This window comes from Gouania willdenowi, chromosome 3 (assembly GCF_900634775.1).
Source record: "Gouania willdenowi chromosome 3, fGouWil2.1, whole genome shotgun sequence".
NCBI classification, from domain to species: Eukaryota; Metazoa; Chordata; class Actinopteri; order Blenniiformes; family Gobiesocidae; genus Gouania; species Gouania willdenowi.
The window spans coordinates 9,651,459-9,665,602 of record NC_041046.1 but is presented as its reverse complement, the minus strand read 5'-3'; the positions used below and the strand labels follow the sequence as shown (position 1 = coordinate 9,665,602).

The window sequence follows — 14,144 nt, the reverse complement described above, 5'->3', positions numbered from 1 at the left end:
ACCTCTTTAGTGACATGGGTGCTAATTCTCTGCAAACTGTGGTTTTGTTCATGTGTTTCAATCGCCTGGTTGCTTGGTAAGAAGTACTGGTCAATGCAATTTCCTTGCGTCTGCTCTCTCAAACATCATCTCTCTCCTTGGTGGATCCTCAGCCCCTTTCGTGTTTTTTTTTTTCCCAGCCACAGGTGCACACTTGTCCCATGCTCACTCACGAGAAGCCTGGTTGTTTCATTGACTCAGCCCACCGGACTATACGAGAGCCTAGTCCTGTAAGATGATACAGGCTGTATAAAATACATCATACATCATAAGGTGGACATTGTCCACCTTTATGTATGTAGTAGTTTCTTTCCAACCGATGCTGGTTCTTTTTCCTGTGAGCTCCACCCACTGGAAAAATAACTCTCCATCTGGAAAAAAAAAACTCTATCTCCATGGAGAGTTCCATAAACAACTTGCTGCCTTTGACACCTAAACACCTTTGTGAACAAATCCTCATAACTTCCAAAATATTCAATGCACAGTCACAATTTTCTCAAAGGTATCAGATATTTTTGTCTAGTTTCTGTAATTATACTGTTCATAAGGATTTTACACTGGTTCTACTGTTTGGACTAGATTAATTTGAACTTTTTTTTAGATTTTTTTTTGCAACTTATTGAACTCTTTTCATGCTGTTCTAAGAAGTAGCAAAAAACAAAACTCCTAAAATGAGTATTTTAAAACAAAATAAGCTATAAATATAAATATATATATATATATATATATCCCAATATGGGCGATGTTGTGATTTTCTACATCGCCAAAATAGAAAATATATCAATATATCTTAAATCTCAGTATATTTCCCAGCCCTTGTATTAATGTGATTATTTGAACTAAACAATAAGATTATATTTTATTTCATTTTTTAGACTAAATCCTCAAGTTTCATAACAATCCCCTATTCATCTACAACATTTGTTGAATCACTGTGCACGTACCAAGTTGCTACACTGACCACCTTGTTGTATTTATGCATAGATTTTTGTCCAAATGGGGTTAGCAGTTTCTCATTTGTGGGAAAGGTAAATGTTTCTCAAGTCTGTTAGACCAGTGATTCTCAAACTTTTTTTGGCTAAAGTACCTCCTTTGCTTAGAACTATGTGAAGAAACAACTATAGAGCATAATGATGGAATGAATTAGTGATAACACACATTTTTAAGAATCTAATTTTGTAAATAAGTAGAATAAAATTGTATTTAGTGCCTCCTGAATAGATTTATTTCTATAGTTTTTATCATTTCTGGTCTTTTCCCACCTGATTTGGGGCCAAGACTGACCTTTGTATTTTCAGTTCATGTTCTATTCAACATTATTTCCATCATCATTATTATGATTATTATTTTAGCTAAAAATAAACATAAACTCCATTATTGTAATGCTTTTTTTTGTGAAGTTTCCATTTTGCCTCTCTCAAGTACCCCCTATAGTTCCATTGTGTACCTCCATTTGAGAAACACTGTGCTAGACAATAGTCTTGTCACAGGTGGCTTCTATTGTTTGTTTTCCTGAAGAAGATAGAGTAATGGAGTAAAAAGTAAGGCAAAAAGTCTCCACTTCCGACATAAATGCTAGATTTCCTTTGAAGCAACATCATTATCGTTATACTTTTCCTTTCACTTTTCTCTATCTTCCTCTTATCTCAGCTGCCACCTCAGAATGAGTCTAGGCCCACACACCTGAGCTGCCATGATTAACCCTTCTTCCAATTTTCTTCAAACCATTGCTCATTACTGAGATTGTCTAGAAGATGCCACTTGGCCTTGGCCACCGCAGCGCGTGATGCATAGTAGGTGATGGTGTTATTGTTGCAGGAGTGCAGTGTGATGAAAGGATAAATGGATCCTCTAGGTTAATAGTCGGAGACTGACCAGTTTACAGCCTGCTAACAGGAAGCAGCTGTAGCCGAGGATAGAGGAACCACTTCTGGCTGCTTTTCATGTTATGAATGTAGTCGTTGTAATTTTGGCTGCTGCGAGGGGGGATGATTTGGACATCAGCTGCCACAGTTATGTTCCTGAAACAGAAGTTCTATCCACCTGAATTCATCAGTGCGATTCAGATCACACTGTGTTGTTTATTTGATCTGCGAAAAGGCTGGAGCTGAGCAGAAGCAAGACGTGACAACTCTGTGTATGAGCTTTAATCGCCTAGAGGATGGAGGGCCTAGACCTATCATCTTCTTTGGAAAAATGGTGAATGATCCAGCCCCAATTTTAACAATGTTTGCGTTTATGATAATAAAACTGAAGAATGCAGGGACAGTCATTTTTACCAGTTCAACCTCCTCTTAATATGCCCCAACAAGGAAAAGGGATGTTTAGCTTCTTGCTAAACTCTGCTCCATATTTACAAAGCTTTGGCTATGGTTACATGATGTGTGATTCTGGAGTCATTTTGTGCATTTTTGTATCTTTTTTGGTGTAGTTTTGTGCATTTCTGTTGTCATTTTGGGTGTTTTTTTAATAAATAATTAGTTTTGTGTGTTTTTTTAGTTATTTTCAAATTTTTGTTGTTTTGTTTGGTGTATTTTTCTGTAATGTATGTTTTGGAGCCTTTTTGTATGTTTTTGTGCATTTCTGTTGTTGTTTTGTGTGATTTTTGTATACATATTTAGTTTTGTGTAGTTTGAGTCATTTTTTTATTTTTGTCATGTGTCACACATACGCGCGCTTCAGTCGCACACATGCATCAGTGAAAAAAACAAATAAAATTTTAAATATATATATATATATATATATATATAATAACCCTGAGACACACTCACTCACTTCAATGTATTTGTTCTTGCTTGTTTATGGGTTCTGTGGCAATACATTTGGTTAGTTTAAATTTAAGGCAGTTCTGTGACTGCATTTTTCCTACTTATTTGTTCAAAGCTGCACAAACCCTGTTTTTGCTGTAAAGTGGGGCAAAAAGTAATTTAGACAGCCACAATTGTGCAAGTACTCCCACTTAAAAATGAGAGGGGCCTGTAATTTTCATCATAGGTATACCTCAACTATGAGAGACAAAATGAGAAAATCACATTGTTGGATTTTTAATTAATTAATTGGTAAATCCCTCGGTAAAATACGTATTTGGTCACATATAAATCAGCAAGATTTCTGTCAGAGACCTGTAACTTCTTCATAAAGAGGCTCCTCTGTCCTCCACTCATCACCTGTATTAATGGCACCTGTTTGAACTTGTTATCTGTATAAAAGACACCTGTCAACAACAGTCATACGCCAAACTCCACTATGACCAAAGAGCTGTCAAAGGACACCAGAAACAAAATTACAGACCTGCACCAGGCTGGGAAGACTGAATCTGCAATAGGTCTGCAGCTTGGTGTGACGAAATCAACTGGGGGAGCAATTATTAGAAAATGGAAAACATACAAGACCACTGATGATCTTCCTCAATCTGGGGCTCCATGCAAGATCTCACCCCATGGGGTCAAAATGATCACAAGAACGGTGAGAAAAAATCCCAGAACCACACGGGGGGACCTAGTGAATGACCTGCAGAGAGCTGGGACCAAAGTAACAAAGGCTACCATCAGTAACACACTACGCCACCAGGGACTCAAATCCTGCAGTGCCAGACGTGTCCCCCTGCTTAAGTCAGTACATGTCTGGGCCCGTCTGAAGTTTGCTCGAGATAATTTGGATGATCCAGAAGAGGATTGGGTGAATGTCATTAGGTCAGATGAAACCAAAATAGAACTTTTTGGTAAAAACTCAACTTGTGTTTGGATGAGAAAGAACACCATACCTACTGTTAAGCATGGGGGTAGTAACATCATGCTTTGGGGCTGTTTCTCTGCAAAGGGACAAGGATGACTGATCTGTGTAAAGGAAAGCATGAATGGGGCCATGTATTGTGAGATTTTGAGTGAAAACCTCCTTCCATTTTTGCAAAAGCATTGAAAATGAAACGTGGCTGGGTCTTTCAGCACGACAATGACCTCAAACACACCGCCCGGGCAATGAAGGAGTAGCCTCATAAGAAGCATTTCAAGGTCCTGGAGTGGCCTAGCCAGTCACCAGATCTGAAAGTTGAAAGTCCATGTTGCCCAGCGACAGCCCCAAAAAATCGTTGCTCTAGAGGAAAGCTACATGGAGGAATGGGCCAAAATACCAGCAACAGTGTGTGAAAAGCTTTTGAAGACTTAGAAACTGTTTGACCTCTGTCATTGCCAACAAAGGGTACATTACAAAGTATCGAGATGAACTTTTGTTTTTGACCAATTACATACAGTATTTTCCACCATAATTTGCAAATAAATTAATTAAAAATCCTACAATGTGATTTTTCTGGATTTTTTTTCTCATTTTGTCTCTCATAGTTGAGGTATACCTATGATGGAAATTACAGGCCTCTCATCTTTTTAAGTGGGAGTACTTGCACAATTGGTGGCTGACTAAATACTTTTTTGCCCCACTGTACGTCTATTTTGGAGTTGGAGCCCCCCCGGAGAAAAATGAACCAGGTGTCACTGCTTTGGAGGAATTGCTGCTTGTGGGTGTGGGTGCCCGTGTTATGTTGTTAAAAAATGTTGATGTTGAGGATGGCCTTGTAAATGGCGTGTGGTACAGTGACACACATAGAGAGAAAAAGTTTCCTAGTAAAGTGTACGTGGAGTTTGATGATACTGTGGTTGGTGTACAGAGGAGGAAACGGTCAGTCAACCCTCATAGGGATTTGGCTGACTCAACCGAGATTTGCCCAGAGGAGGACAGAGTGACCATCCATCTCCCCTCAGCAGCTCCTTGGCTCGACAACACCCAGTCGACAGGTCCTCAGCAGTGGCTTGACAAACAAGTCAGCCCGGTATTTAGAGTGGACACACCGGAGCAGGTAAACAAACCTGCTAACCTGTTAGTTTTACTCACAGCGGCTCGGTCTCTTTTGGTTTGCTTGGTAAACTCTCTTGTCATGATATCAAACAGTCTAAACAGTCAAATGTCGAGCAGCATCACTAGCATGCAGCTGACCACGCTTTAGGAATGAATAAACATCAAGCGTAGTGTAGAGATATGGCTCATATAGCTACTGTGAGTTGTAATGTGTTGTCTCAATGCATAGTTTGCTGTCTCACGTTTGCCCTGTCGGATGCATGTTTTAGAATAATGGAATGTCTTTACATGTAAACTAGCTAATGGGGTTGAATGTTTTGTAGCCACCTACTTTTTGTACACTTTGGGCCTGGGATGTGGTTCGTAGCAAAAGATGCCTTCGTAATGAAGTGTGGACATCTTACTTTAAAGGAAATAGATGGGTTGGGCGGTTTGTAGTGCAACGCTGTTACTCCAAACATAGTAACAGTGTTGGATGTAACTAATAAGGCGATTACATCTATGGATAATATTGTCTTTATATGCAAGTTTAATTGATGTTTTGCATTATATTCTTGTTTTCCTATTGTGTTTAGTACTTATTGTTTATTTCTAGAAGTCCAAAAAGACTGAAGCAATATGGTGAAAATTGTATAATTAGGAATTGGGGGTGGGATTCAATCTTATTCTTCTTCCCAATTTTTATTTAGCAAACAAACTATTGCAATTATATGTGTAGATTGATCGTATATATTGTTTTGAATATTTCTGATAGTTTTTCTCTGTTGGAGTTTCATTGTACACAAAGAGATTATTTTGTACCTTTTGGTTTTTCTTGTCCTGCTCGAAAAAACCCAAATAAATAAAATAAACATGAAAAAAAAAACAACAGGGTTGCAAATTCATGATAATGTTAGCTTTTTCTCGGGAATAGAACATTCCCGAGAAACATGTTACTGTTGACCAAGAGGACAAACGTACTAAAGTATGGTAAATAAGTAAAGAAAAAAAAAAACAAAACAAAAAAAAAACATTTGTTTTATTCTGATAATTTGCGTAATAGTGTTACATGAGGTAGATTGATACATTCAAACAAAGTTGACTCAAAGTAGAAGATAGGACTTGCCTTTTTTCTACCCATGCTGTTGGGAAACTGTTTGATGATGTTATTTCTTCTTCCTCTACCATGCTAAAATATGTGTTGTGGGACACAGATTCCTTGCATAACAATTAATATTAGAAATAGTATATTACATTTTTTTCTCCCCACAATTAGAAGAGACATACATCAACAAAATTATACAAAAGAAAGGGAACTTAAGTTGTCCTTTAAGTGTTTTAGTTGAGGTTCAATTCGGTCATCAATAGGGTGGGAGGAGAGAAAAATGCAATTTTACGAGGTACTCCAAACACATTTGGTATTTAAAAAAAAATATTTTCAGTCAGTATTGTCTCCAAGTTTATTTAGATTTGGTGTCAGGGCAAGTACACATTACTCAACAATGATTTGTACATGGATTTTATGAAATATAATGGCTGGGACGTAAAATGTCGTTCAATTCTGGAATGACCCAATAATAATTTAATAGAAAGTATCGAAAAACAACACCCTTCTAAAGATTGCCCTTCTAAAATGCTATAAAAATGCATATAATACTTGACTCACTCAATTGAAAGTGCATAATTATAACGTGCTTCTACACAGGTGACGGTGATTAAAGTTGCCGACTAGCACTCATCTGATAGGCTTGGCTCACAGCTGCCTCGTCTTGTGCCTCAGAAAATATGGAAATTCAGATATTTGGAATCTTCACAATTTCCTTTTAAGGGTTTGATTAAATAATCTTTTCACCACAAGTATATGCCTGCAAATTGTCTGTGTGTTGGTGTGGCATCATTTTAGGATAACAATGCCGCAATGTCTGAAGACGCTTTGACAGAAAATATTCCTGTTGCACACTCTATTGTGCATCTGCATAAATTTGCATTATTCTTTAGTTTCAGCAAGTAGGGCATTGGAAACTTGACTGTCCTTGAGGCTGGTGTTTCCAAGCTTTCAAGGAGAAAGTGCTCCTCAAATCCACTGTTATTTTTCTCTTTTAATGAATAGCTATACAGTGAAGATTTTGTGTGTTGCATGCTTCCGATTGTTTGAAGACTTAAGGGGCTGAAGAATGCTCATATAAAGCCCCCTTTTTTTTTTTTTTTGTCCTCTCCTTTTTGCATGTTTTACACAGTTAACAAGCTGTTTGAGTGTAGAAGGCAATGTCTAGGACACTTTCTCAATACAGTGTGTTACAACCCCCATTGGAACATCTCATTTAGTCTCTGTACTCACTGTATCTCTTCCTGGCAGAATTTAGTGTGATGTATTTTCCAATTGCATTTTTTTTAAAAAGTGGGGGAAAAGAGATTGTGCATGTCTGGTATAGCAGACTGTTGGTCTTCTTGGTTTCCACAGTAACCACATCAGTATCTTGAGATGCTTGCAGAGTGGCTCAGCTACTCTGCAGCCACAGAAGGAAGGCTTTCTTTTGAAATTAATGAAAGCATCTCTATTATACAAAGGGCTGACAGTACATAGAATTGGCAGCGTTTTCTACCGGCACAACTTTGCCAAGCATATCGGCGGGTTGACTCATGCATCCGTCTTCTCTGGTGCATTAAGTTAGTGCATTGAAGGTGTAAACAAATCATAAAATGAGTCGTAATCCGCTCATGCTTTAGTTTCCAATTTATAAAAGATGACACATTTTTAATGTGACAGACGGGAATCATCGGGACCATGCTGCTAGATATTAGTGTCTGGTTTCATTCTGTAAACACAGTCATCAAGTTGGATTAAGTTCTTGGTGGGTAGATGATATCTTAGTATTAGCACAGCATCTTTGAAATATATTTCTTCAACTATTTGTAAGTTTGTTTAATTAAATCTGCAACTGGCCAGCATCCAAGGATTTAAAGTTTAGAGATGTAAAAGCTAGAAAAAAGCATTACTCCCTGCATGTACACATATCACAGTACAGTACATTGTCAACCTGTGGGAAACATTGAGCAAAAAATAAATAAATGCAATGTGTGGCCCTAAGTACTGCAGTGAATTGCCTCAAATCTGAATTGTACAAAATCTAAATAGAGCAATAAAATCTAGTAATGGAAACATCGCAATTTAAAAAAAAAAAAAAAACTCCAATATCACTAAAAATTTGTACACTTTCATGAGGAGGAATTTCAGATGTTTCAATATTTAAAAGTATCACAAAAGCGCAATGGAAACACTTTTACTGCAAATACACGTCACAGAACTTGACGTAACTGGTCACATGACCACTTCTCTATGAGAAAACATGGCGCGGTATATGCAAACAGAACATGAAACCGAGACATTTCTTAGCATTATATTTCAAAATTATTGCTGGAACATTAGCCGTGAAACAACAAAGGAATGCAGAGTTTCATAAGGAGGTCTCGCAGGATGAGATTTCACGGGAGTTACGAGGCTCCAAAATAACCTTCAGTAAAAACACGTTCATAGCGCAATTATATTTTGTTGACATTTGGAAATATTGCTGTTTTTTTTTTTTCTTTGTGAAAATCTGTAATGGAATAACAGCTAGTGCCTGTGTCTCTGTCATCCTTTTTAGGGTCCCAACTCATGAGTTGAGAACCCTTGGTCTGAATAATACTCCACCTAGAGCCCATGGTCTTAGATATAATTTTGCAAAGTGTAAAGTAGACGAGCTTGCAGTTGAAATGTATATGTTTCACACAGAAAAACCAAACGGAGAACTTCCCATGACATAATTGAGAGCAACTGGCAATGTGCATTAATACTCCAACATGCATTTCTAAAAACTTTATACCTTATGTAAGAGCAGCTTGCACTTCAAAACCCCAGTCCTATCAAACTAGAGATCATTAAATAAGACACAACTGAGCTTCTTATCTGGAGGGAGGCTGTGCTTGAACTCCTAGTTAACAGTCAAATGGACATTCCAGATATCTCATATTGCTAACTCTACAAGCAAGTAAATAAAAAAATACATTTATCAAACTTTTCCCTTTAGGCCTAGTGTTTCAGAACTTTCTCTGATACACCCCACAGCTTCTGACAGCAACACATGAATTATCTGCCCTAGTTCTTGACAACAGTCTTGATTGCACAAGCCCCAGTGCTTTAAAGACTTGTCTTTTTCCTTGCACCTTATTTAGCTAGTGTTTCTGTTACAGTTGTGGAAGAAACTCCTTTTGTGTCCAAAGAGTTGTGGTTTGTTGAGCGAAGCATTCATTAATTGATGCCACATTTAAACCACTCCAGAGAACAAGCAGAAGGACAAACAGGCTCATCTGTTGCCCATTCTGGTCTGGCTTCAAATTTGATGCAGGTTCATCCTGTTGAAGCATATCAATTTATAATATATATTCTTCTGTTTTGAGGAAAAGTACAAAGTCATGTAAAAGTTGTATTCCCAAAAAATACAAATTAAACAAAAAGTATGCAATGCCCTAATCATGAATTGTGCACTAGGATAAAAGAAAGACAGAAGAAGCAATAAGAAAGCATTTCTTACAAGACTAAACCCTCCTGGATGTCTTTACTGCTATTTTTTTCAACTTGGATGTTTTATTGATTTCAGCAAGACATTTAGAAAGCAGCTGACAAGAACAGGTTGGCAATGTGTTGCTTCCGCTAAGAAACCTGCAAACTTTCCTTAAAGGTATCATGAAAATTGTGAACCTACACTAAACTTGGGTCTTTCTCCCAGTGCATGGATGTTAATTTTCAAAGAGGCTTAGTCCAAATTCATCTCCATAGTTACCAATCAGGCACCAACATGGGCTTCCTACCCTCATTCTGATGATGTATGTTTCAGTAATTGGAGCATGTGGATGTAATTGTCTGTTTCTATGATAATCCCGTAAAACTGTGAGTATGGAAGATGAGTGCTTGTTGGCCCTTTGATGATTTATGTCTCTTCCCGTCTCCCTAATTGAGAGGGGTACATACGTTTCGGCCTTTAGAATGTTCAGCATATTTTAGATCAGTGGTTTCAACCTTTGTTTGTCATTTGTACCCCTTGGCAATTTTGTCATTTCATGTGTAGCTAAATCCTTATCATAAGTAGGCCCTCCATAATTTGATTTGTGTATCAGTGAGATATCCTGAACTCCTTCCTGTGTTTTAATATGTATGGCTTAATCTACAAACTTGAAATAAAAAGTGTATTTAAACACCCTAGCCTATGGTTACCGGAACATAACATGAAAGGCCAAACTTCTCTGTTTCACTAGCAGGCACTCACAGACAAATTATGTACCTATCATTGATTTATTTACAAAGTGAGTCAATTACACAAGCTGTGGTTCACACAAAAGAGATGTAAAACGTATAAGCAGGGAGCTCTGTGCAAAAACAACCAACACAGAAATGGGAGCTCCATTTAACAAAGGCAAACGGGCTGTCACAAAGTCTGACACAATCTCTGTGTCTGCTATGAGTGCCTGTTTTGACGCAGTGGAGGACGACCTACCCCTTGGACTCATGCTCTGCGCCAACCCTGGGCAACGTCATCCTTCCACTTTTTCCAGTTGTCATTGGTGGAGATTTGGCCAATCTCAGACTGACCCGTTTCCTTAGACCTCCATCTCCAGCAGTGCAGTCAAGCTTGATTTGACTGTCAGCTGTCAATCACAACACACCCACCATGCACAACAACACACACACACACAGAGTACAGAGAAGCACACAACATATTAAAAGCACTTATATACAAACAGTTTGTAACAACTTCAATCGTAAGTAAATACTGTTTTCTTTGTAATGTAGAACCAACTAACTTACAGATCACTATCTTATATTTGTCAGTAGTGGATTAAATGGCCTATACCAGGGGCCTCATTTATAAAAGTAAGCACACTTCAACTGGCTTGCACTAAAAACGTGAGAAAACGCCTTGCTCTGCCCATACGGTGCCTATTAAAGGTCCAGTGAACGCCATTAATGAATATTCATTAATACAAACTTTACGATTGACCAAGGGGGAAATCGAGCAAATAAAACAAATTTCACTCAATGTGAGGTTGGAGGTATTAATTATTGAGGTGGACACAGGCAGGAGAACATCATTTGGTGACAGTGCGCGTTACAAATGATAGAAAGGCAGATTGCGTTGCCTGAAAGCGTCAGATTGCAAATGAGGTAAAAAGAAATCGTCAGAGATAGAAGCGGAGGAGAAAATGTGTATCACTTTCCATAGGATGTGCGTCTGCTCAATAGGCACTTCACCTACTTTGCCTAGTATGAACGTAGTGTGTGAGTGAGTGTTGGTGGTGGTCGGAGGGGCCGATGGCGCACTATGGCAGCCTTGCTTCTGTCAGTCTGCCCCAGGGCAGCTGTGGCTACAATAGTAGTTTACCACCACTAAGTGTGGCGTGAAAGAATAATGCCTTAATTCTGTAAAATGTCTTTGAGTGTCTATGATAAAGCGCTATATAAAATTGGTGCATTATTATTATTATTATTATTATTATTATTATTATTATTATTATTATTATTATATATCCGTATTAGTATTAGTATTTTTAGGAATGATATATCCCGTATTAGTGTTTTCCCGTAAACATCCCGTATTTTAATGTAATACTAATTAAAAAGATGCCTCACTAAACTGAACGCCGCCACTAGCCTCACGAGAACTGCCTCCTGAAATGGGTTGTAGTGGCAGTTATCGCAAGATTAGTGCCGACAGTGGCAACAAACTCGGAAACAACTCAGAAGAGAGATGATGAATGAAGACGTTCCGGAGAAAAAAACAAAGAACTGGTGTAAATACATTGTAAAATGAGACACAGAGTTTACCTTCATAAAGAGCAGCAGGATGGGACACAGTTATACGTTCTGTTAGATTAATAACCGACATTTTAGCGTTTACCACAGCGGAAGGAACCATGTAAGTCAGCATGAAAAATCAGCCAATCACAAGCATCACAAATATACACTGCTTTAAAAAAAAGTGTTAAAGGATGTAAAGTCTGCAACAAATGTGTCTAATAAGTCATTAGTGAATACCAGAGAACCACATGAGTGAGCATGAGAAATAATAAAAAAAATAAATGTACATATGCAATGTGTTGACTTGTATATGAACTGTAAGTATATTAAATAAACAATTGTGCTTCATTCATTTATGTTTTCATTTAGGCAGTTTTGTAATTTAGGAATTAGGGCTGGGCGATATATTAAGATATATCAAGATTCAAGATGTATGGAGTTTTCTAGTTTGGCGATATAGAAAACTATATTATTATATTATAGCTTTTGAAATAACTAGTTTTAGTAGTTGATGCTTTTACTTCTCAGAACAGAATGTAAAGCACAGTTAGTTGGATTAATGAATGTGTCCTAACCCAGACTTTCCCCATAACTAGCCACACTACAGAACTCACTCACACGTGCTGTCCCTTAGAGGAGAAAAAGCCAAAAGTGGCACATATTGTGAAGCTGTTTATTAATTAATGTGCCTGTGTAGCATTTTGCATCAGAAAATTTATCCCAGAATTGTCTTTCTGGTCGGATTTCATTTGAAATAAAATTATCGAGATTTATATCGTATATCACCATTTTGAGAAAATATATTGAGATATGAGTTTTGGTCCATATCACCCAGCCCTAGTAGAAATGTTCACAGCATTTCAATGTTAACTAGACAATTTCCGCGAAAATCGTGGGAGGGGCTCGTGGGCGGTTGCCGGTTTGAAAGGTGGAAATCCATTCAAAAATGGCCAAACAGTTACAGTTTTAAGTTTTATGTGTTTAGCATTGCGTTAGCATTAGCATTGTGCTAGCATTAGCATTACGCTAGCATTAGCATTAATATTGTGCTAGCATTAGCATTAATATTGTGCTAGCATTAGCATTGCGCTAACATTAGCATTTAGCAAGTTTAAATGGTGAAAATCGGTTGAAAAATGGTTTAGTAATTAACGTTTTAAGGGAAATGAGAACCTGCAAACTCCACACTAAAGGTGAATTTGTGATGAAGAAGTGAGGTGATGATGAAGAGCTGAATTTTTGACACAATTCAAAGTTTGAATGGTGGAAATTGGTTGAAAAATGGCTAAGTAATTAACAATTTAAGTTTTGAATGTAAAATGAGAACATGCAAACCCCACACTAAAGGTGAATTGGTGATGAAGAGGATGGGTGATGAAGAGGAAGAGTGATGATGAAGGTTTTACTGGTTGAAATCAGTTGAAACCAGTCAGAAAACCTGTAAATTCCCCATTGAGAAGCACTTTTGGGCTGTCAGAGGATATACTGTATATACTGTATGCATGAACTAGTAATTGTAATGTAAGGCGTGGACAATATCCATGCAGGCAATAAGTGACCGACATCAGTACCTGCAGGAATTTGTCCTTTAAATGCCATTGATTCTGAGGGCAATTTTTATTTAATTTGTGGAAATTATATGAAACATTTTGAGGAAAATTGTTTTTTGAACAATTTGAGATTTAATATGAGAAAAGCTTGGGGAAATGCTCCAAATATCATTGAGTTTCATTGAAGTTGTGTATTAAGAATGGCTGAGATATCTACAACTGATTGATTTGGTAATTTGTACAATAATTCTTTCCTTCTCCTGCAGGCCAAATTGGATGGGCTAAAGGGCCAGATTTGGCACATGTGGCCTATACAGAATAAATTAATCCTGTTCCAATAAATTACAAAAAAAATAAAAGACAAGATTGCATTGAGCAATAGTACAATTTGTTTGTGGTAAATTTCTCAAAAAACTTTACCTTAACTTTCTATAGGCTAAGTTTCTCCCAGGGGCTCCTTTGTTTTCATGGTGTTATCATCCAGGAATTGACAATATGTACGCTTCACTTCCGCGTTTCAATGAAGACCGTGAAAGAAATTCTGGTTTTCAACCCTACTGTGTTATGACAAATGACTATAGTTTTCATATTAATCTCATGCTACTTAACAACAGTAGTAAATAGCAGCGGACATCTTATACATTTGCATAAGCTACTGACCTTTCACTGACAAACAGTTTTTCCCATTTATTCAGAGTTGTTCCTCTTGTTTTATGTTTAGCTAATGCTACTTTGATAGCTACAGATATGTACCTCCTCCATAACACTGAGGGCTAAATCCAGTGAACCCGATGCAGCAGACGAGCAGTAGTCGTGGTCAGGACATAGAATATCAATTCGGGGTCCTCAGAGGGAAAGTCTAGTCACTCTCTTCGCTCTCAATCCCCGGGACGAGG

The 14,144-nt window shown here is 37.6% G+C and overlaps 1 protein-coding gene across 4 annotated transcripts in view; it reads left to right on the top strand.

Moving 5' to 3' along the window:
• The window catches only part of ntrk3b (neurotrophic tyrosine kinase, receptor, type 3b), a 497,810-nt gene that overhangs the window by 248,042 nt on the left and 235,624 nt on the right, over nt 1-14,144 (top strand). The window lies entirely within an intron of this gene.